Genomic DNA, 21,290 nt, shown 5'->3' on the forward strand with positions numbered 1-21,290 from the left:
CTCTGGTGGAACCGTCCAACCCTGCCAAGAAGCAGTCCTGGCTAAGAAAAGTGTGTGGAAAGGTTCCCGGACACTCTATGGCTGCTTTTTTACTGAGGAGGAAACACATGCAAACATGGGGAGAACATACAAAGTCCTTGCAGATGTTGTCCTTGCTGGGATTTGAACCCTGGATCCCAGCGCTGCAAGGATTCATTGCTAACCACTGATCCAATGTGCTGCCGTTCACCCTCTAATATCTAACAGGCTGGAGAAACTTGCACCTACTGCCACTCTATCTTCAGCTCTTTTGTGAGAAAATGTATTTGGGCAGCCACTCAGTCTACCAAATAACATTCCTGAGAAGGAAATTGGGGATGGCTTCGCTACTGGTACTGGGAGCAGTGCTAATACCATGGCGTCGTACAATAGTTTGCTGGAAATATTCCAGGCTGGTAGGAGGCAAACAAATTCCCACAAAAAAGTACCAGCAGTAATGTTCAGGAACCCGCGCTTGTAGAAGACGGAGACAACACCGGGAGAAATAGTGACTGCTGGGGACAGAGTATGTGACTCGCCCCCTGGGCCGTGGGGCACTCGGAACCGGACTTCAGGGCAATGCTGGGAGTAGTAGTGGCGACCCGGTTCCGTGGCTCAGGGTGGTCAGACCAGTGGTAGTCTATGATGTGCTGTAGGTAATGTCCGACTACGCCACCCGTGGATTGCGGTCAGGGCTAACTGCCGCTGCAGTGCAGACCGCTGGGGCTGACATAAATGTGCAGCACTGAATAGTTCAACTCCCCACGGGAGGAGTATGGCCCCAGGACAGAATATATAATGGATGATGGAGGGGATGATTCCGACCGCGATAGCCAGGAAACGGAGGCCTCTTAATCAGTTCAGGGTCTTTATTAGAACAGGTAATATGACCCAGAAACAGGCCCGGCTAGGAGGGGGCCTGGACGTCTGAGAGCAAGTGGGAGGCTGGCCCTGGTCAGGGTGAGGGTGTAGGCCTACCATGCTCTCTGTGCTCCTTCTGGCTATTTCCCTCCTTGTAGTGTAACAGCCCACGTTCACGAGCTCACCGTGTCCTCTCGCCCGTATGGCTTGCAAATTGGGTCCCTTTCTACTCCCGGCCTGGTACGGCTTTGCTGGTCCCTTCTGCTGTGGCGGAGCCTCCGGGCTTCTTAGGCCAAGGAACATACAGTCCCCTGCGGACTGGTTATCTGCTGTAGGATGTGGAATCCTCACAGCCTCAGACACCAAAGTCTGGTAGATTAGTCTCTTCGTCTGCCAGGACAGGCGCACTTCGCCTCTTGTCCCTGACTTGTGGCTCTCCTACTGCCACACGTCCTCTTAGGCTGCAACACAACCGTCTGTCCCTGCTCTGGGACACCTCTCTATCCAGAGACAGGTTGTCCAGTTCTCTCTAACCCTGCCCCCAGCTCCAGCTTTTATAGGGGCAGCCTGCTCCCCCTACTGGCCTAGGACAGGAGGTGCTGCTTGCTAATGGTCCTTGACTAGAGGACCTCCCCCTTGCTCTCAGACACAGCTTTATTATATTTGTGGCATCCAGGCCAGGGTGACATATTCCCCCCTAGTAAAATTTAGTACTCCGGGACTAAACAAGAAACAAGAATAACATGCATGACCATAAAACATTAGTAGACAAACGATGCACAAGTTGAGTTCTGAAGGTCACAGTGTGGTCTGTGACCGGGTGTCCATATCACCAACACAACGGGGAGCCTTAACCAGGTGGGGGTCTGTCCTAGCCCCAAGTCCTTTACAGTCTTAGTTCATTCCTTGGTCAGGCTCCGAACGCAGTCCATACAAAGTCCCGGTTATTAAAAGTCCATAACCTTTGAGTCCGTACGGTAACTGTAAGAAACTGAAACACACAATTACCAATCATGCATGTAACTTTGCAAACATTTCAACACTTGGCAACAGGGTTATTTACACCTTTAGTGCACCTTATATTCTCCAGCGAGCGGGTATCTGCCCTTTGTGCTCCTGGTTGACCTCCTTAATCCACTGTCTGGTGGTGGACCGACCTGGCTTTCCCCACTAGCGTTAGGGGTACAGCTACCAGCTGGACTTACAGGCAGGGCAGGCAGCTGTCTGCGGGTCCTTCGGCTTACCGCAGGCATGGCAGGCTCACTGTCAGCAGAGGGTTGAGTCTCCTGGGCTGCTGGTACAGGCTCTTCTGCCTCTGGAACTGCTTGCTCTTCTTCACCTTCCGGCTCTGGTGTAGGTTGTTGCTGAGCCGGTTGCAGGAAATGCACTATGGCATCTTTTATTCAAGTCCATGACTGAGGGAACTCTCCAAGAACGGTGCTGATCATTTCTTCCTTGTCCTCTGCGGGTTTAAGGTCACTTTGATCCTCTTCTGCACTACGGAGTTGCTCGGGGCACCTTTTTAGGTGGTCTCTGGAGACAGTACTAGTGGTTTCTCCTCCATCCTTGGTGATCACGCACACCTTCGAGTTGTCGTGATCAGACTGCAGTACGGTGTAGGGTTCCCTTTCCCTCTGGTCGTCCAACTTATGTAGCCTTCTCTTTCGTTTCAGGACCTGCTCACCAGGTTCTAGGGGACCAGCAGGGGCGTGTTGGTTGAAGAGTCTTTCTTGCCTTTCTCTCACCTGGGCCAGGCTCTTCTCCACACTCTCCTGTACGTTCTTGTACTACAGTCGCCTTTCCGTATCCCTGTCCGCATCCGGGGAGGTGTCCTCAGGTGTTAGGACTCCCATCTCCAGATCTAGGGGCAGCTTACCTGGTCTGGCTCGCATCAGGTAAGCCGGAGTGCAGTTTGTAGCATTCACCGGGATATGGTTGTATAAGTCTATTAGGTCCGGCAGTTTTTCTGGCCACAGGTTGCGTTCCTCCAGGGGCAACGTCTTCAGGAGATCGATGACTATATTGTTCATTTTCTCACACATCCCGTTGGTTTGTGGGTGGTAAGGCGTTGTCCGAATCTTCTTACAGCCATAGAGGTTGCAGAATTCTTGGAAGATTTCAGCTTCGAACGCTGGACCCTTGTCTGTCAGGACCTGTTCCGGATACCCGTGCGGACCGCAGAAGTATTGCTGGAAGGCTCTGGCCGCCGTTTGGGCTGTCAAGTCTTTCACCGGGACCACCACTAGAAAACGGGAATAGTGGTCCACGATTGTCAGGGCGTAGATGTATCCTGATCGGCTTGGAGCCAATTTGACGTGGTCCAGAGCTACCAGCTCAAGAGGCTGCTGGGTGACGATGGGCTTCAAGGATGTCTTCTGGCTTGTGCGGTCTTTTCTCCTTAAGTTACAAGGGCCACAGTCCCTTCACCACTTCTCTACAGCCCCTCTCATGCCGACCCAAAAGAACCGTCCTCTTAGCAGGAACTCCAGTTTCTTCCAACCAAAGTGCCCCGCTCTTTCATGGTAAGCCCCCAGGACCATAGCTGCATCCCGCCTTGGGACCACGACTTGCCAGGTCAGCTCGTGTGTCCGGTGGTTGACAAGTCTTCTGCACAGCTTGCCTTCATAGAGGAACAGCTTGCTCTTCTCTTTCCATAGCTGCTTGACTTCCTCTGGAGCATCCGGGCCTAAGCGGGCGTCTTCCTGGGTCAGCAGATCTTTCACTAGGTGGATTGCAGGGTCACTATCTTGGGTCTCGGCCCAGCTGTGGTGAGGTAGGGGATTGATCATAACAGTTGTTAAATCTTCCTCTTTCACGCGGTGGGAGTATTGAGCGGCCCCATACCGGAGAAACACGGGGAGTTCTACCTCCTCCAGCTCTTCTGGGTCTTCGTCACCTTCAGGTAAGTGAGGCATTCTCGACAGGGCGTCAGCGTTGGCATTGGTTTTGCCTGCCCGGTACTTGATCACGAAGTCATAATTGGAGAGACGGGCCATCCACCGCTGTTCCAGGGCACCAAGTCTTGCACTGTCTAGGTGTGTTAACGGGTTGTTGTCAGTGTACACCGTGAACTTTGCGGAGGCCAGGTAATGCTTGAAGCGTTCCGTTACGGCCCACACCACCGCCAAGAATTCTAGCTTGAAGGAGCTGTAATTCTCCGGGTTCCTCTCGGTGGGCCTCAGCTTCCGGCTGACGTACGCGATCACCCTTTCTCTGCCCTGTTGGTTTTGTGACAGTACGGCTCCCAGTCCCACATTACTGGCGTCTGTGTGGAGAATAAAAGGCTGGCCATAATCAGGGTAGGCCAGGATCTCATCCCCTGTGAGGGCCATCTTCAACTGGCGGAAGGACTCCTCTTCCGGTTTATCCCACTTGAAGAGTGGCTTTTGGCTTCTGGACTTAGACTGTCCTATCAGGAGGCCTGCATAGGAGCTGCCATCTTAGTGAACCCGGGGATGAACCTTCGGTAGTAGCCTACCAACCCGAGGAACGGCCTCACTTCTTTGATGTTCGAGGGGCTTGGCCAGCTCTTGATTGCCGTGACCTTGTCAGGGTCGGGGGCTACTCCTTCTGCACTTACCACGTGCCCTAGGTACTGGACCTTCGGTTTCAACAGGTGACACTTCGATGGTTTCACCTTCAGGTCATAGCCTGCCAGGGCTTCGAACACCTCAGCCAGGTGCTTTAGATGGCCCTCGTAAGTCTTCGAATAGACGATCACGTCGTCCAGGTAAAGGAGGAACGTCTCAAAGTTTCGGTGCCCTAGACAGCATTCCATCAGCCTCTGGAAGGTCCCTGGTGCATTGCAGAGCCCGAAGGGCATACAGTTAAACTCGCTCAGTCCCATCGGGGTGGTGAAGGCGGTCTTCTCCTTGTCAGCCTCTGCCACAGGAACCTGCCAGTACCCGCTAGTTAGGTCCAAAGTAGAAAAGAAGTTAGCTGATTTTAGGGCGGCTAAAGACTCCTCTATTCTAGGCAGCGGATATGCGTCTTTGTGGGTGATACGGTTGATTTGTCTATAGTCCACGCACATTCTCATGGTGCCGTCTTTCTTTTTTACCAGAACCAGGGGGGCTGCCCAGGGGCTACAGCTATCTCTAATGACCCCAGCCTCTTTCATTTCTCTTAGCATGCCCTTGGCGTTCTGATAATGTGCAGGGGGTACAGGCCTGTGTCTCTCTTTTATTGGTGGGTGGCTCCCCGTGGGGATATGGTGTTCTATCCCTTTTACTCTGCCGAAGTCTAGCGGGTGCTTACTAAAAATTCTCTCGTACTCCTGGACAACCCGGTAGACTCCTTGTTTTTGGTGCAGGGGAGTGGAGTCAGCACCCACATGGAGTTTCTGGCACCAGTCCTCCTTTTGTTTCTGGGAGCCATTACCCTCCGCCTGTGGAGATGGAGGCAAAGACTCCACGGCCCTGATAGCTTTGTGTTCGACAGCAAACGGTTTGGCAAGTGTATCGTACCTGGGTAAGTGTACCTCCCTCTCCCCAATGTTGAGAATGCGAACGGGCACCCTCCCATGACGGACATCAACCACCCCCCGGGCTGTCAAAATGGTGGGCCTGCTGTCTGAGTACACGGGTTCTACCATGGCTTGGTAGTCTCTACCTCTCAACCCGATTGCAGTCCGACACCAGATCATCATTTCACTTTTGGGAGGCATGGAAATGGGGAATGGGTCACTCATTCTTACGCTACCGATCTCACCACCAGACAGTTCTACCTGCTGCCGTCTCATCAGGGCTTTTATCTCCTTGTTGAGGACTCTCTGTTGGCTGGAACTAGCATTCACCGCCACCTGTTGTAGAATTACAATTACCTCTGAAAGACAATTTTCAATCACGTTAGTACCCCCAGTTATTTTTAGGGTGACTTTCACGACGGTCAATGTCCACAATAATCACTCCATGTGCCGGTAGTTCAACTTTACCAATTTTAATGGTCATCTCCTTGAACCCCATCTGCGGCACGCGCAAGCCATTACTGGCGATGATGCTCAAGTCACTGTCTGGATACCGTGTTATATCAGCATCAGTCCAATACTGCTTAAAAAGTACATAAGGGATAGTAGCTACTTGCGACCCGGTATCCAGCAAGGCGCTCATGGGGATACCGTCCAGCACCACGGGTAAAACCGGGCGCCCCCCAATGTACTTATTACGCCAATTGTAAGGGCCTGGTGATCTTATGCCTGGGGGTTGGCCCTCTGCCCCAGGTTGGACCCGTTTAAATTACAGTACCTGGAAATGTGTCCGGGCTGGTTGCATCGACGGCAAATGAGCTGTTCATCCTCTGCGTAGCGGTCTGTGGGCCTCCCTCGGAACGATGGGATCCTCCTCTGTCGACGCCACGGGACATCCTCCGGACTTGAAGCCAACTCGATGGGTCTTGACGGGTCCACTTGTAACGCCTGGACGGTCCTGGTCAACGCTGCAACACTCCTGGTCAGCTCCTGGACTTGGTGGTGCTGATCTTTCAACGGGGCTTGGTTCAGGGCCTGTGCGTCAGCCCCCACGGAGTCCATAGAGGAGGGCGCCGCCTCCTGGTGGTAGGTGAGAGCAGGGCGCCGGGGGTTTATAGCGCCACTGGTTGCGGGTTCACGGAGCACCCTTATGTCCCTGTCCTTAAATTGGGCAAAGGTCAGATCAGGGTTCTGAAAGAACATGAGGCGCAGCTGGGTCCTGTGGGCGTTAGACAGCAGACCTTCTATGAACTGTTCTGTTAGTAGCTTATCCGTATCCTGCACGCTGCCAGGGTCAGCTTGTTTGATGGCTCTCAAGGCTTCCTGCAAATTTAGGGCATAGTCTCTGATGCTGTCCTGTGCCCGCTGCTTACATCCATAGAACCACAATTTCAGCGGAGTTACGGGTATCAAAGGTACCTCGCAGCCGGGCCAGAATGTCCTTTACAGTCCTTTTCTCCTCAGCGGGCCATGACTTTACCTCCTTCTGGGCTGCGCCAGTTAGTTGCCCTGTCAGTATGCTAATCTTCTGTTCCTCTATCAGGGAGTAAACTTGGAACAAACTGTACAGCCTTTCCTTAAAGTCAGTTGGGGCATGGGGCTCCCCTGAATACTTGGGCAGCCAGGCCGCTCCAGGGATGTAAGGCAGGGAAAATGGCATCACCGCTGCTGCAGCTGTGCTGGTGGAAGTGGGCGCCTCCGCGTCCGACATCTTTCTCCCCCCTAGTTAAGCGTGGCCTACCTTCCGACGATCCTCTTCTGTAGGCCGCGGCTCCGCTGCTGCTGCTCCGGATGAGGACCTTGCGTCTCGTCCTGGTGACGTCAGCGTCGCTCTCTCTACCTTCCAGGACCTTGCGCAGCGTCGGTGCGTGGGGCGGAGCTTCGGCGCAGTTTGGATGTCCATGCCCCTCTTCTTACCGCGCGGCGTCCTGAAGATGGCGTCCGATGGCGGGAACTGACGGAAGATGGCGGGAGACGGCTCCGGATGGCGGGAAACCTCTTTTCAGGTGCGTGTACAGTCTTTTTCAGGCACGCAATACCCGTTTGTGGTGGGTTGGTTACAATCCTGCCGACTACGCCAAAGCTGACTCGCCCCCTGGGCCGTGGGGCACTCGGAACCGGACTTCAGGGCAATGCTGGGATTAATAGTGGCGACCCGGTTCCGTGGCTCAGGGTGGTCAGACCAGTGGTAATCTATGATGTGCTGTAGGTAATGTCCGACTACGCCACCCGTGGATTGCGGTCAGGGCTAACCGCTGCTGCAGTGCAGACCGCTGGGGCTGATATAAATGTGCAGCACTGAATAGTTCAACTCCCCACGGGAGGAGTATGGCCCCAGGGCAGAATATATAATGGATGATGGAGGGGTTGATTCTGACCGCGATAGCCAGGAAACGGAGGCCTCTTAAACAGTTCAGGGTCTTTATTAGAACAGGTAATATGACCCAGAAACAGGCCCGGCTAGGAGGGGGCCTGGATGTCTGAGAGCAAGTGGGAGGCTGGCCCTGGTCAGGGTGAGGGTGTAGGCCTACCGTGCTCTCTGTGCTCCTTCTGGCTATTTCCCTCCTTGTAGTGTAACAGCCCACGTTCCCGAGCTCACCGTGTCCTCTCACCCGTATGGCTTGCAACTTGGGTCCCTTTCTACTCCCGGCCTGGTACGGCTTTGCTGGTCCCTTCTGCTGTGGCGGAGCCTCCGGGCTTCTTAGGCCAAGGAACATACAGTCCCCTGCGGACTGGTTATCTGCTGTAGGACGTGGAATCCTCACAGCCTCCGACACCAAAGTCTGGTAGATTAGTCTCTTCGTCTGCCAGGACAGGTGCACTTCGACTCTTGTCCCTGGCTCGTGGCTCTCCTACTGCCACACGTCCTCTTAGGCTGCAACACAACCGTCTGTCCCTGCTCTGGGACACCTCTCTATCCAGAGACAGGTTGTCCAGTTCTCTCTAACCCTGCCCCCAGCTCCAGCTTTTATAGGGGCAGCCTGCTCCCTCTACTGGCCTGGGACAGGAGGTGCTGCATGCTAATGGTCCTTGACTAGAGGACCTCCCCCTTGCTCTCAGACACAGCTTTATTATATTTGTGGCATCCAGGCCAGGGTGACACATATGGACATGAGGCATGAGGCATGTGGTTGTGAAAAGCTTCCGCCTCCATGAGCCTAAAAGGCCACATTTCAAATGAAAGCAGCTTTACATGACTTCCTGTGAGAAATGACACGCAGGGTAGATGGGGTTTCCCTCTATGCCAGTCCTTTCACCGAGCTAAATACAACTGTCAGCAAAAAAGTTGTGGACTGGCTCCGTACCGTCCCTGGCCACATTCACCTGTCCACGTGTTTGTGGTTAGGCGGTCCTTCCCAGTAAGTGCACTGGGGGGGGCACGGGTAATGTTGTGGGACCCTTGCTTATGGAAGGCGGAGGCGATAATGGGAAATATAGTGGCGGCTGGGGGCCGAGTATGGACACCCGGCTGACGCCAGCATGAGGCTATGAAAAGTTTCCGCCTCCATGAGCCTAAAAGGCCACATTTCAAGTGCAAGCAGCTGTCAAAAATTTGGCAGTATATTATTTCAGCCTGTGGGTGGGTGGCTGCCTGCATACTTGCGCTTGCATTCCAAGGAATGAGGTAGGGACAACTGAACGCTGCAGTGGGACAAGGACGTGGACTGTGATTGTTGCAAGTCTGCAACGACAGGTTCATGGCGGGAGGCATCTTCGCATGCGCCAAGGATCTCTTATGATGGACTTGCATGGGGATAGTTGCAAGTCTGCATCTTCTGATGCGGCAAGGATCACTTCTGATGGGCACACTTTTAGGCAGTGACCTGGGTGTCAGAGATGCTTCCAGGGGTCTTCCCCATGCTGTTCCCATGTCTTTTCAGCACGGTCTGCATGTGTCACAGAGCACATGGCCAGATAAGGTTGTAAAATGTTAAAATGAAATTTCCTGGTGAATGCATTTGTCTTGGTTGAAAGCAATGCAAAAGTGCAAAAACGCATCAAAAACGCTACGTGTGAACATAGCCCAAGGTGTGGAGGAGTATTTTTGGTTTTTGGTTATTTATTTTGCTTTATATTCATTGTACATGTCATGGAAAGGATGTTCCTTAACTTTTTTCCCAGGAAAATCCATTTTGGTTTCGTTTTGGTATGTTTTATTGTGAGTCCGTAAAAGTGGCGTAATACCTCTGACAACGTTGTTGACATCAGTGACCTGGGGGTCAGAAATGCTTCCAGACGTCTTCCCCATGCTGTTCCCATGTCATTTGAGCACTATTCCCATCGATTTGGGCAATTTTAAGGCCCTTTTCAGACCGCCGGGGGGAGCCGCCTGAAAAATGCTCGAGTTTCCCATAGACTTACATTGGGCTCGTTGCTCGGGTCGAGCACCCGAGTATTCCAATTTGCTCAACCCGAGCATCGAGTACCCGAGCATTTTAGTACTCGCTCATCACTAATTATGACACATCTAATATATATCTGATCAACTTTGTCTTGTAACATAAAAAAGGAGTTGTCTAATTAGACACAACCCCTTTAACATAACAGCAGTAACCGCCATTAGTTGATGGTTGTGGGTCCAGCGCCCAAAACCCTGCCAGTTAATTTTGTTAGGGAACGTAGTCTTCATTATTCATATTGCCTAATACAGTGAATGAAAATTGATAATAGAAGCGGGAAAATCCCTTTAAAGTGAGTCAATATTTTCTTATTAAGCAATATGAATTTTCTTGTAAATGTATACAGCACATATGAACATGTAACCTACACTATTTATTTATTTTACTCACTTATATAGCGCCATTAATTCCACAGCGCTTCACAGACATTATAGACACTATAGATTATATAAAGTCACAGTGCATAGGGATGGTGGGTATAAGAGAAACTATTTTACTGTTTTGCTGCCTATTGAAATGGGAATCAAAAAATAGAACTAATAGAAGAAGGCAGCATAAAATAGTTTTACTAACACCACTGAACTAAACTGACGATATTCTTGAGAAATGTAAATAACATAAAATTCTTTGATTAATTTGTAAAATTTGTCTAGAGGAAGATAAGTTATCCATTGAGACTTGCTGTTCTTAAGTAACATTTTTCTTTCACCCTATAGACATGACCTCTGAAGAAAAAGTCACACAAATTGTTGCAGAATATCAATTTTTTTTCTCAAGTGTTTTCTAGAGGCTCCTAGTAAACGAGCAGAACTTGAAATGAATGAAAGCCAAAATGGGATATTGATTTTCAAAAAAAAAAATAAATCTTGAAGGCAAAGCAGTAATTTCACGGCTGTTCTTTTCTCTGAAAGAATTAGCAATAAAGCTGGAATATTAAAGCCAAGCTCTGTTAAGGGATTTTTTTTTATATCCACTGTGACATATTTCCCTAGATAAAGAAATGGAGCTGTGCTCCTCCTTTTTTGATTTTCTTTTGACATCCGAGAAAGCAAATAAAATAAAAATAATAAAAAAAAAAAAAAAAAAAGAGAGGGTTACTGTGTGGTCCGCCACTTGCCGTGCGTCGTGTGATGTTTTAGTCCTACATCAGTAGTAGAGTTATTCTGGCAGCTCCTCACGAAAATAATAAAAAAAAAGAATAATGTTTGTTAGATGTCCTGTCCATTTCATAATTTCCATGCAAATTAATGTTGCTAATTAATTGAACGTGTTATCTGTCATGTCTAGTTTCCCTTTACTTATCTTTTCTGGTCTCTTTTGATTTTGTGTTTTGGGAAATCAAGAATTTAACATATTAATTTATCAAGAGTTGATTTCTTTTTTTTTCAGTGGTTTGTAAAATCAACTAAATTTGTAATTAAAACTATGTTTCTGAACTATTGTAATAATTACTGGCAGAAATTACCACCTGTGTCTTACACAGTTTCAGAATTCAGTGTTAAAGGTGGTGTCTTATAGACTAGAGCAGTGGGCTCCAATCTGTGGGCCTAAAGACCTTACTTACTCCAAGTTTCAACATGCCCGCATCTAAGTATGAGGGCCAAGCATTTGTGAATATGTGAATATGACATGTATTGTGACTTGCAAATTAGCTAATCGACCTTGGCTTCTGGAAGTGAATACTGCTGCTCCTTATAAAAATATTAGGAAGATTCACTAAGCTTGTGTGTTATGTAGACAGCCAGGGCCATTTCTACCATGAGATGAGTTGAGCATTTTGCAGCCCTCCAGGAGCGAGATTCAGATGGTTCTCCAAACCGGTTGGCAAATTGACAGATGGTTTATAGAACGGGTAGAACAACGGTTCCCTGTTGTCTGTATTCAATTTTATCAGTGTATAATTGAAGATATAAGCTCTAGTGATGAGCGAACGTGCGCGCTACTGCTCGGTACTCGCCCGACCATCTCACTGCTCGAGATGCTGGGCGCTCTGCGAGTATTTCCGGGGTTGCTCGGCGGGAGCTCGGGTCCCCTCCCTGCACGTTTGCTGCTCTTTAGAGAGCCAATGAACATGCCTGCCACGCACTGTAATGCCATAGTCATGTTGGTTTTGGCATTAGTGATTGGCTGGCCGCAGAGCGTCATCAGGTCTATATAAGACCGGGCGCCGCCATGCTCGTCACAGTCACTCCAGAATCAGGCAGTGTAGGCAGAGATGCTGCTGAACTAGGGAAAGATTTGCTTCTTTCTAGTTAGTGTAGGTATACCATAACACATATATACAGTTATATGAAAAAGTTTGGGCACCCCTATTAATCTTAAGCTTAATGTTTTATAAAATTTGGTGTTTTTGCAACAGCTATTTCAGTTTGATATATGTAATAACTGTTGGACACAGTAATGTTTCTGCCTTGAAATGAGGTTTATTGTACTAACAGAAAATGTGCAATCTGCATTCAAACAAAATTTGACTGGTGCATAAGTATGGGCACCTCACCAGATAAGTGACATTAATATTTAGTAGATCCTCCTTTTGCAAAAATAACAGCCTCTAGTCGCTTCCTGTAGCTTTTAATGAGTTCCTGGATCCTGGATGAAGGTATTTTTTGTTATGCACACGCCCGGACTGACTGGCGTGTGCGGGTGTTGTGGTTCCACTGGACCATGGACCGGAGAGTGCCTGGAGGGGCGTGACTAAGTATCTGGCCGATCCGACCAAGGTGGCACGACGGCATACGACGCCAGTGCACCAGGGAGAAACCGGGCAGAGGGACCAGGTGCTACTCCAGGTCAAACTCCGGACACGGGGGTTGACCCACACTGGGATTACTGGAACAGGCAGGTTAGGCTGGCACAGACTGGTGGATGTAAGCAAACACGGCAGGTATGCAGATGGGTGGATACAGGCGAGTATGCAGGCAGGGAGGTACTGGCCGAAAGGACGGGCTGGAGCACAGAAAGGTTAAGACTAGAGATGAGCGTTGTTCTACTCGAACTGTTCGCCAATCTCAAATTCGAGCTGTTTTGGGCGGTGTTCGAGCCGTTCGGCGAACACGAACAATTTGAGAAAAATTCGGCTGTTCGAGGTTATGTTCGATAACTGTTCGTGCACCAAAATCATAACTGGATTTTTTCTCAGTAATGATGAAAATTAATGTTAATACGCAGTTTGAGTGTACAGCGGGGTGGGGGGAGGGGCAGGGGATGGATCTCTGCAGGAACAATGAAGATCTCCATTTTTTTTTCTCTTTCCCGCATTTGCAGTGGGGAGGTGCAATCTGTCAGCCTATCAGCAGCGCACACACGGAGCGAAGTGCTTTTTTTCACACAAGCAAGGGCATGTGTGATTGGCAGTGTATGTCACATGTCCTTGCCCTATAAGACCAAGCCATTTTCCCCGTCGCCACCATTTTCTCACTGCTGCAGCTGCGTGTTAGACGGCACCGCTGTTGCTGTGTGCGCTATACCTTGTTAATTTCCAGCCAATTTTCGCACAAATATACAGATAGCTTGGGAGTAGGGAATAGTTGTGATTGCAGTACTTTTAAGGACTAGGTTACAGCATTTCCTACGACTTTTATCAGGGAGGTCTGTGCTCTTAAATAGATAGGTTGTGGGAGTAAAGACTAATTGTAATTGGAGTCCTTTTCAGGACTAGGTTACATGAGTTCCTATCAGTTTTTGCCAGGCAGGTCTGTGCCAGTGCTGTGCAAGTTTTTTTCACAGCATTTGGCTGAATCTAGCAAAGCTAATCCTTTTTGGCCTATTGCAGAGTGTGTTAGTCAGTGGAGTAGCCTATCTGTGTTGCAAGATATAACACCTGTGTATAGAATACCAATTTTTTTACTGCACCTAGTGAAGTAAAATCTTTTGGGCATAGCATCATTCTATTAGTCCATCTATACTGACCTCCATCAGGTTGCAAACTGAATATAATTTTTTTCTGCATCTAGCTCTGAAAAAATATTTGGGCTTCTAGCAGTGTGTGGGACTTGGTCTATTAGTCCATCTATACTGACCTCCATCAGGTTGCAAATTAAAAATAATTTTTTTCTTCATTTAGCTCTGAAAAAATATTTGGGCTTCTAGCAGTGTGTGGGACTTGTTCTATTAGTCCTTCTATACGGACCTCCAGCAGGTTGCAAATTGAATATAATTTTTTTCTGCATCTAGCTCTGAAAAAATAGTTGGGCTTCTAGCGGTGTGTGGGACTTGGTCTATTAGTCCATCTATACTGACCTCCATCAGGTTGCAAATTAAAAATAATTTTTTTCTGCATCTAGCTCTGAAAAAATATTTGGGCTTCTAGCAGTGTGTGGGACTTGGTCTATTAGTCCATCTATACTGACCTCCATCAGGTTGCAAATTAAAAATAATTTTTTTCTGCATCTAGCTCTGAAAAAATATTTGGGCTTCTAGCAGTGTGTGTGACTTGGTCTATTAGTCCATCTATACTGACCTCCATCAGGTTGCAAATTAAATAATTTTTTTCTGCATCTAGCTTTGAAAAAATATTTGGGCTTCTAGCAGTGTGTGGGACTTGGTCTATTAGTCCATCTATACTGACCTCCATCAGGTTGCAAATTAAAAATAATTTTTTTCTTCATTTAGCTCTGAAAAAATATTTGGGCTTCTAGCAGTGTGTGGGACTTGTTCTATTAGTCCTTCTATACTGACCTCCAGCAGGTTGCAAATTGAATATAATTTTTTTCTGCATCTAGCTCTGAAAAAATAGTTGGGCTTCTAGCGGTGTGTGGGACTTGGTCTATTAGTCCATCTATACTGACCTCCATCAGGTTGCAAATTAAAAATATTTTTTTTCTGCATCTAGCTCTGAAAAAATATTTGGGCTTCTAGCAGTGTGTGGGACTTGGTCTATTACTCCATCTATACTGACCTCCATCAGGTTGCAAATTAAAAATAATTTTTTTCTGCATCTAGCTCTGAAAAAATATTTGGGCTTCTAGCGGTGTGTGGGACTTGGTCTATTAGTCCATCTATGCTGACCTCCATCAGGTTGCAAATTAAAAATAATTTTTTTCTGCATCTAGCTCTGAAAAAATATTTGGGCTTCTAGCAGTGTGTGGGACTTGGTCTATTAGTCCATCTATACTGACCTCCATCAGGTTGCAAATTAAAAATAATTTTTTTCTTCATTTAGCTCTGAAAAAATATTTGGGCTTCTAGCAGTGTGTGGGACTTGGTCTATTCGTCCATCTATACTGACCTCCATCAGGTTGCAAATTAAAAATAATTTTTATCTGCATCTACAGTACCTCTGAAAAAATATTTGGGCTTCTAGCAGTGTGTGGGACTATTTGTATTAGTCCATCTATACTGACCTCCATCAGGTTGCAAAGTCAAAATAATTTTTTTCTGCATCTAACCCAGCCAATAGTTTTGGCCTAATACCACAGTTTGGCCACTCAGCTCTGCTCGGTTACCATCCATTGTTTTTTTGTGCAAACAACTCCAGAGTTGTGAATTAGTTAACCACCAAAATGAGTGGAAAAAGGCCTGCTGCTGGTGGAAAGGGGAATAGGCGTGTTGGGAAGGGGAAAAAAGGTTGTGTCCGTGGGGTAGGTGTTAAAGCAACAGTAACATCTGCAGAAGAAAGACCATCTTCCAGCCAAACTAAAATGTCTACTTCTTTTAGCGGACAATGTGATAAGATCCCTTTCTTACGGCCACGCCAATCGCTACAAATTCCAGATGAGGCACAAAAACAGCAGGTGCTTCAACGGATATCAAGTGCTCCTTTAAGTGGGCTCTCCTCCACATCAACTTCAACATCACAAATACTCCAGTCCTCAAAGGTGTCACCCAAATCGCACTTGCTTCCTCACAGCTCCCAAATCTCCAGCTGCCCGTCTGAGTATGAGGTAGAACAGATGGTTGAGTCTGCAGAGCTGTTTACTCATACTATAGCCTGGGAATCAGAGGTCGACTCCAGCGCTTCTGTGAATCCAGACGAGGAAATGATCTGCACTGATGCCCAGAATCTTTATGAGTCGGATCCAGGACCAGACGCAGAAGGTTCTGACCATAATGTAGACCCTCATTCCCAAACTGTAACTCCTGTTGGTGGAGACAATGAGGAAGACGATGATAAGACTCAAATACCTGATTGGAGCGACAACTTTAGTTTTTTGTCAGGGCAGGAACAGGTTGGCTCTGAGGACGACGGGTGTGATAACGCACAGGGTGATGATGATGAGGTCGGAGATCCCACTTACTGTCAACCCACAGTCAGCCAAGAGATGAGGTCAGCAGAGGAGGTGGAGGAAGTTGCTAGTGACGACGAGGTCAGGTTGCGCCTTCCTGGACAGAGACGTAGTACTGGAAGCACGTCAACAACTGCATCCTCAAACACAACTCTGCCTCTCACCACAAGTCGTGGTGGCTCTTCAGGTCGCATGGGTGCTAAGCCTTGCATAGCCTGGGCATTTTTTCAGATCGATAAAGATGACCCAACTCGTGTTATCTGTAACATTTGTCAGCAAAAGCTAAGTAGAGGCCAAAAAATACATAGTTTGAGTACTTCATGCATGAACCGGCACATGGACATGAAGCATAAGTTGCAGTGGGAAGCTAAGTGTGCTACAATGCGGCCTAGCCGGCCGGGCCAATCACCGTCTGCCATATCTTGTGCATCCGCGGCCTCTTCATCCTCTGTGACTGGGGGGACAGCAGTCACACCTGTTTTGGGGCGCAGACCTGCCACCTCTTTACCCGCAACAGCCAGCGTGATTGGCAGGTCATCATTTTCTTTGGAGGTGGTAACACCAGCTGGTGTTGAGCGCTGTCCGACATCGATAGCACCACCTTTGGATCAAGGCAACCTAACATGTCCGCCTGCATCTTCCTCACAGACCGGCAGTTTGCCGGGGACACCCTTATCAACCCCGTCTAAGCACAATAGCCAGCCCTCGGTCCCTCAGATGTGGACAAGTAAAAGACCATTTCCTCCTAGCCATGAGAAAGCTAAGAGGTTGAATTTCACCATCTGCAAGCTCTTGGCTACAGAAATGCTGCCTTTACGCCTGGTGGACACAGAGGATTTTCGAGACCTTATGTCCGTCGCAGTGCCCCAGTACCAGATGCCCAGTCGGCACTACTTCTCAAAGAAAGGTGTGCCTGCGCTCCACCAGCATGTCGCACACAACATCACCGCTTCTTTGAGAAACTCTGTGTGTGACAGGGTGCATTTCACCACAGACACTTGGACGAGTAGGCATGGACAGGGGCGTTACATGTCGCTGACTGGGCACTGGGTAACTATGGTGACAGCAGGACAAGGGGCTGCTGTCCAAGTCTTGCCGTCCCCACGAGTTGTGCGTCAATCCTCTTTATGTCAAAGTTCCTCCACTGCTTCTGCCTCCTCAACCTCCTCTCAGTCTTCCACCTGCACCCAAAGCCTGTCTGGTCATGCCACAAGCTTTCTAACTGCGCAGAAGGGATCCTGCACACCTCCTTACTATGCTGGCAGTAGGGCTCAACGTCATCAGGCGGTTTTTACATTGAAATGTCTGGGAAATGTGAGTCACACAGCTGAGGAGTTGTGGTCAGCTCTGGAGAACCAATTTCATGAATGGTTGTCTCCACTGGACCTGAAACAAGGGAAGGCCGTGTGCGACAATGCTGCAAACCTGGGTGCGGCCCTTCGCCGGGGCAATGTCACACACGTGCCTTGTATGGCTCACGTGTTGAACCTGGTTGTCCAGCAATTTTTAGCCCACTATCCCAGACTAGATGGCCTTCTGCAGAGGGCACGGTCGCTGTGTGCTCACTTCCGCCGTTCGCATCCCGCAGCTCAGCGACTTACATCTCTACAGAAGTCGTTGGGCCTGCCACTTCACCGGCTAAAATGCGATGTGCCTACCCGGTGGAATTCAACTCTGCACATGTTGCAGCGACTGTGGCAGCACCGACAAGCCCTGGTGCAATACGTTCTGACGTATAGCCTGGGCCAACGAGATTCAGAGGTGGGGCAAATCACGCTGGAGGAGTGGTCTCAGATCAGGGACCTATGCACCCTTCTGCACAGTTTTGAAATGGCGACGAAGATGTTTAGTGCTGACGATGCCATTATCAGCATGACTATTCCGGTGATTTACATGCTGGAGCACATGTTAAACAGAATTCGGAGTCAGGTGGTGGCACAAGAGGAGGTGGAGGAAGTAGAGGAGGAGGAGTTGTATGCGGAAGGGCTAACATCTGCAAGGTCCAGACGGTCGGCAGCACCAAGGCGGCAGGCATGTGAGGGTGGGGGAGATGGTTTTACCAGGGCGCATGGTAGCAGCCAAACTAGTGAGGAAGGTGCAGGAGCCCAGGAAGAAGTGGAGGACGAACTGATGGAAGACTCATCAGATGAGGGAGACCTTGATCACATTTCTGTTGTGCGAGGTTGGGGGGAGAGGACAGAGGAAGGAAGCATGATTGTTACCTCGCCACCAACACAACAGGGACTTGGTGCTCCTGGATGCGCAACACACATGAGTGCCTTCTTGCTGCACTACCTGCAACATGACCCTCGAATTGTGAGAATTAGAAATAATCCTGACTACTGGGTTGCCACACTGTTAGATCCCCGGTACAAAAGTAAATTTGCAGAAATTATTCCTGCCATAGAAAGGGATGCACGCATGCAGGAGTATCAGCAGAGACTGTTGCAGAATCTTACATGTGCTTTTCCACAAAATACCAGTGGTGCACGTAGTGAATCTCACAGTTCCAACTTGCAAACCGTGGGACCGTCAAGTGTTCAGCACTCAAACCGTAACAGAACCACAGTATCTGCTGGTAACATCAATTTTGCGGAATCATTTCACCACTTTTTTAGCCCATCCTTTGCAAGGCCACAGGAGACAAGAAGTCTGACACATAGTCAACGCCTAGAGACGATGGTACAGGAGTATCTCCAAGTAAACATTGAAGCCACGACTGTGTCACTGGACCCTTGCTCTTTTTGGGCTTCCAATCTGGATAAATGGCCGGAGCTAGCCACTTACGCCTTGGAGATCTTGTCATGCCCCGCACCCAGCGTTCTGTCTGAACGTGTGTTCAGCGCTGCTGGTGGTGTGCTGACAGATAAGCGCACGCGGCTCTCCACTGATAATGTAGACAGACTCACGTTCATAAAGATGAACAAATCATGGATCCGAAACGACTTTTTTACCCCTGTGTCATCCTGGGGAGAGTAAAAGCTTGATGATTGGTTAAAATCACCCTACCAACCGTTTTAAGCTTTCAAATTACTAATCATGTTTATCTGTATCTTGACTGGAAAATAATTTGGGCTTTGTAGCAGTGTGCAGCACTGATCCTATTAGGCCATCTATACTAAAGCTTCACCAGATTTAAAATTAAAAATAATTTTTAGCTGCATCTAGCCCGGAAAATAATTTTGGGGCTCCGAGATGCGCAAGACACATAAGTGCCTTCTTGCTGCACTACCTGCAGCATGACCCTCATATTGTCAGAATTCGAAGTAATCATGACTACTGGGTTGCCACACTCTTAGATCCCCCAAACTTTTCGATCAACCTTTTCATTTTAATAAAGACCAAAAAAATGGTCATTTTTGAAATTATAAGCATTAGCAGGTTGTTAGAAACTGAAATCAAACAGTTTTCAACTCAAAACTTTATTCTAGGTGATGTTATATTTTCACATAGGACCCCTTGTTCGAAAGGAGCTTCTGAACTCTCTCGTCCATTGAATTTGTCAGGTTTTGGATGGTTTCTGCTTCAATTGTTTTGCATGAGGACAGAATACCCTCCCAGAGCTGTTGCTTAGATGTGAACTGCCTCCCGCCATCATAGACACTCCTTTTAATGATGCTCCAAAGGTTCTGAATGGGGTAGAGGTCAGGGGAGCATGGGGGTCACACCATAAGTTTGTCCCCTTTTATGCCCATATCAGCCAGAGATGCAGATGTTTTATGTGCAGCATGAGATGGTGCATTATCATGCAGAAAAATGATCTTGCTGTGAAATACAAGGTTCTTCTTCTTGAACCATGGCAGGAAGTGCTGTTTGAGAAAATCCACATACATTATGGAGTTCATCTTTAGCGCCTTCAGGGATCCTAAAGGGGCCGACAATCTCTCTCCCCATGATTCCAGCCCAAAACATTACTCCACCTCCTCCTTGTTGGCGCTGTAGCCGTGTTTGCGTGGGGTGTCCATCAACCAGCCATCCTCCACTCCATCCATCTGGACCATCGAGCGCTGCACGGCACTCATCCGTGAACAAAACAGTTTTGAAATCAGTCTTCATGTAATGTTTGGCCCACTGGAGCCGTTTCTGCTTGTGTGAAGTGGATAGAGGAGGTCGACAGGATGGCGCATGCACAGCTGCAAACCTCTGAAGGACCCTGCATCTTGTTGTTCGGGGGACGTTGGAGGCACAAGCAGCTTCAAAAACTTGTCTGCTGCTATGACAAGGCTTTTTTGCCGCTGCTCTTTCAACCTGACGTAATTGCCTGTAGGAAAGAGTCCTCAATTTGCCCTTATCAGCACGCACACGTGTGTACTGTGAATCAGCTACATACTTCTTGATTGCCAAGACACTTCATCCTGATCATCGCACAATGTTGATTGTAGTCATGCCTTGACCTAAACACTCCACAATTTGTTGCTTCTCAGCAGCCGACACATCCTTTTTCTTTCCCATTTTGGCAGAAAATGTAGGCTGCTTAATAATGTGAGAGAGCCTTCTTAAGTAGTCTTGCCTTTCATTGGACACACCTGCCAAACTAATTAGCACAGGTGTCTGCAATTGCTTACAGTGATATAAAGAGCCCTGACACACATCACCATCAATGAGTTTAACTGACAAACAAACAAATTCTTCCCTTATCACTCCTAAACACTTTTTGTATAATAATTTGGAACGCAGTGTACATGTGCTTTTCCACAAAACACCAGTGGTTCACGTAGTGAATCTTACAGTTCTAACTTGCCAACCGTGGTCTGTATGGAGTTGTTCAATAAAGGGCCCAAAATTAAGATAACATAGATGGGAGAGGTCTCTATGAATAGGAATTCCTAAGTATTTGATACCCTGTGAGGGCCAGGCAAAGGAAAAGTTGGACTGGATGGAATCCTATATGGATTTGGGGAGGGAGACATCGAGGGCCTCAGACTTCGCTGCATTGATTTTAAAATTTTACCATGTAACAAAGTGATCTATTTCAGCCATAACAGCATGGATGGATATATGTGATTGAGTGATATATACTAGGACATCATCAGCAAATAGAGAGCACTTGTACTCGGTGCCTCCCACCTCAATCCACCTAATATTGGGGTTATGGCGAATTGATGAGAGCAGGTGCTCCGTCACTAGGATGTATAAGAGAGGGGACAGAGGACATCACTGCCTTGTCCCATTGGTGATTGTGAAAGGTGATGAAAATGTTCTGACGCACCCCCTGGGCCTTGGGACACCCGGAGCCGGACCCTTTTTGGTGGATGCTGGTGGTTGTAGTCTTCGTGGCGGCGACCCAGTTCCGTGGCTCAGGGCGGTCAAACCAGTGGCGGA

Source organism: Phyllobates terribilis, unplaced genomic scaffold (genome assembly GCF_046119375.1).
Source record: "Phyllobates terribilis strain yellow unplaced genomic scaffold, ASM4611937v1 Scaffold_7__3_contigs__length_470593459, whole genome shotgun sequence".
NCBI classification, from domain to species: Eukaryota; Metazoa; Chordata; class Amphibia; order Anura; family Dendrobatidae; genus Phyllobates; species Phyllobates terribilis.